This window comes from Anomalospiza imberbis, chromosome 39 (genome assembly GCF_031753505.1).
Source record: "Anomalospiza imberbis isolate Cuckoo-Finch-1a 21T00152 chromosome 39, ASM3175350v1, whole genome shotgun sequence".
In the NCBI taxonomy this organism is placed as follows: domain Eukaryota; kingdom Metazoa; phylum Chordata; class Aves; order Passeriformes; family Viduidae; genus Anomalospiza; species Anomalospiza imberbis.
The window spans coordinates 1-2,885 of NC_089719.1; the positions used below are offsets into that span (position 1 = coordinate 1).

The 2,885-nt window shown below is 57.0% G+C and overlaps 1 long non-coding RNA gene across 1 annotated transcript; it reads left to right on the top strand.

The window, feature by feature from the left end:
* Positions 1–1,495: 1,495 nt before the first annotated feature.
* LOC137464244 (uncharacterized) lies at positions 1,496–2,587 on the top strand. The gene is made up of 3 exons (XR_010994093.1): positions 1,496–1,666; positions 2,016–2,133; positions 2,511–2,587. It is a non-coding gene; the product is annotated as an uncharacterized lncRNA (long non-coding RNA).
* Positions 2,588–2,885: the final 298 nt, after the last annotated feature.

Consider the following 2,885-nt stretch of genomic DNA (forward strand, 5'->3'; position numbering starts at 1 on the left):
TCTCTAGAGATTGTCATCACAGCCCCTGAGCAGCTGCCAGCAGCCACGAGCTCATCAGAGCGAGCTCCCGGCGGCCAGGACGAGATCAGCCCCCATGGCCCTGTGCCGGCCCATCCCTCTTCTCCTCAGGAGACACCAGCCAGAGCTGTCGGCGGTGACCTGCCCAAGGTCTGGGCAGGACTTTTCCGTCAACGACGGGAACTTCTGGACTCTGTGCGGACTTGGCTGAGGATGGCATCCAACCAGAGGATGGAGGCCATCCAAAGGGAGCAGTGGTGGATGGCAAGGAGCACAGAGTGCCATCCTGTATGTTCTCTGTGTGTGTGGGCCAGACCAGGAGGACATGATCCAGAGTCTGCAGGGCTTCCTGGAGGAACACACAGTGCCACTGGTCCAGGGCACAGCAGAGGAAACTTCATCTGGCACCGAGAGCGGCAAGAACAGTTCCCCAGAGCCCGAGGAGCCTGGTAAGGACAGAGCCCCCGTTGGTTTAGAGAGGTGTGAGACGGCTGCACTGAGCCTGCCTCGGGCAGGAAGGGAGACGAGAAGAGTTGAGTTCTTGTCTGCAGGGTTGGTGCTCCCTGGTGCCTTTAGTTCAAAGGCACATGCACAACCTGCCCGAGCTCTGCCCTCCACGCTTCGCCAGAGGCTTGGGCACTGAGTCCTCTGCTGTGGCAAGAGAGCAGGGAATAAACCTGACCTTGTGGGAGTTGTGCCACCAAGCTGGGTGTCCCAGTCTGGTTCATACCTCAGCCCCCAGCAGCCTTCAGCCATTTCAGTGAGGACTGTGGTCTCTCTGTCACTGGGACTGTCTGTGTTTCAAGCTCTCGTGGGTGCCATTTGCACTGTGGGTGCTGAGACTTTATTAGAATACTTAAATACTTTACACAGTTCCGTTTTGACAACTTGGAAGGATCCCTGTTCTTTATAGAGCAGGCTTCAAATTGCCAAGTGAGAGTCTGCCTTTCAGGCCATCTTTTAATGTCCCTGATAGAAGGACAATTGGTGCTCAAGGGACACTTGCACAAGGGCCAGTATTGTCTCAGTGTTCCCTTTGCTTCCCAGATCCCGTGTGATCAACTTGTCCAGGAGGGCTGCCCTGTGTGCCAGGAAGAGACAGAGGGAGAGCCTGTGACCATTGGGCAGGTAGAATTCCTCTGTCTCTAGTTATATTTCTAGATGTGTATAGCTATATTTATTGATATATGTAGTTGTATTTATAGATTTATGTAGTTATATTTATCTATCTACATAGACAGAGATTTGTCTAGTTAGTTTATTTTTAGTTTTAGGTGTATATATTTATATTTTTCGATGTGCAGTTATAGTTGTAGATGTCCATAGTTGCATTTATACATGCGTATAGTTACATTTACATATATATAGTTATATTTGTAGATAGGCATATTTATATTGATATATGGGGGTTTAGTTACATAGATTGATATCTGTATAGGTGTAGGCCTCTTTTTAACCTCTTCCCCTGCTCTGCTTCCTCCCTCACCTCTTGCTTTTCCCCCGTGCCCCCTGTGTCCCCTCTCCCTGTGCTGGGTCCGAGCTGGCGGCCGGGCCGGGCGGAGCAGCAGTTCCAGCCCCGGGTGTCCCTGGAGCGGTGGGAGCTGCCGGTGGCCCCAGGCAGTGTCCCCTGAGGAGCTGCTGAAGGACGGTGAGACTGAGGGGGCTGAGGGGGGCGGTGACGCTGAAGGGACGGTGACCCTGAGGTGCTGCTGGGGCTGAGGGCTGTGGGGCAGCCGAGGGCGATGGTGGCACTGAGGTGACAGGGAAGTGGCACAGGCCGAGGGGGGTGGCGGGTCTAGGGGGACAGGATGGGTCAGAAGGGACTGAGGGGCTGAGAGGACTGTGAGGGGCTGAAGAAACTGAAGGGGGTTGGGGCTTTGCCGAGAGCATGGCGGGGCTGAGGGGATGGAGGGGGCCGGCAGGGAGCACAGAGGGCTCTGGGACTGCAGCTCTGCCAGGCCTTGGAACCAGTTGCAGAGCCTCCGCTTTTGCCACAGCTGCAGTGAAGACCTCGAGGACAGCCGGAGACTGACGGGAGCCAGCAGGGAGAAGCTGAAGGCCAGCAGCAAGAGCAGGGAACGGGGACCTGCTGCTGCCACGCTGGAGAGAGCCCGGGTGAGGCCCCAGGGCCGGGGAGGCAGGGTGGGGCTGAGGGTGGCGTGGGCTGTGGCCGTGGGCACTGCCCGGCGGGGCAGCAGCGGGCCCTGCCCGTGCCGGGGCTGCTCAGCGCAGCTGCCCCGGCCGGCACAGGGGCTGTCCTTGGGCAAGGCAGCTGTGCCGGCAGGGCCCGGGAGCTGTGCCGGCTGTGCCGGGCTGCCGGGGCTGCGGGACAGTCCCGCCGCGGCTGCGCTCACCAAAGCCTGGCCTGCTCGGCTGCTTTTTCTTTCTAACCCTCCTGGGGAGGCTCTGAGATCTTCCCTTCCCTGATGGAAGTGCAGCTGCTGCCAAGGAAAACGTCCCCATACTGACTCAGTGTTCCCTTTGCTTCCCAGCTGTGCCATCTGCCGTCCCTGTCCAGGAGAGCTGCTCTGCACGGGAGGAAGAGACCGAGGGAGAGGCTTTGAAGATGGGGCAGCAGCAAGAGCAGGGAACGGATGTTATAAGTTAAAGTAAATAATTTGTCTGATCCTTTAGGGATTGATAAAAAGAATTTTATTGATTACAGCAAGCAATGACAAGCAAACAGCGCTGGGTGCAGCTGGGGAGTCAGTGCTCCGCCAAGGCTCACACCGCTTCCCTTTTCCCACGGTCCTTTATTCTCCCCCTTCTTCCACGTTTGTGGCTTTTCCGGGAGCACTCTGTGCGTGCGCCTCCAGTTGCTAGGGGGTCACCGCCTGCTCTCTGGTGGTCGTCTGGATGAAGGCTCT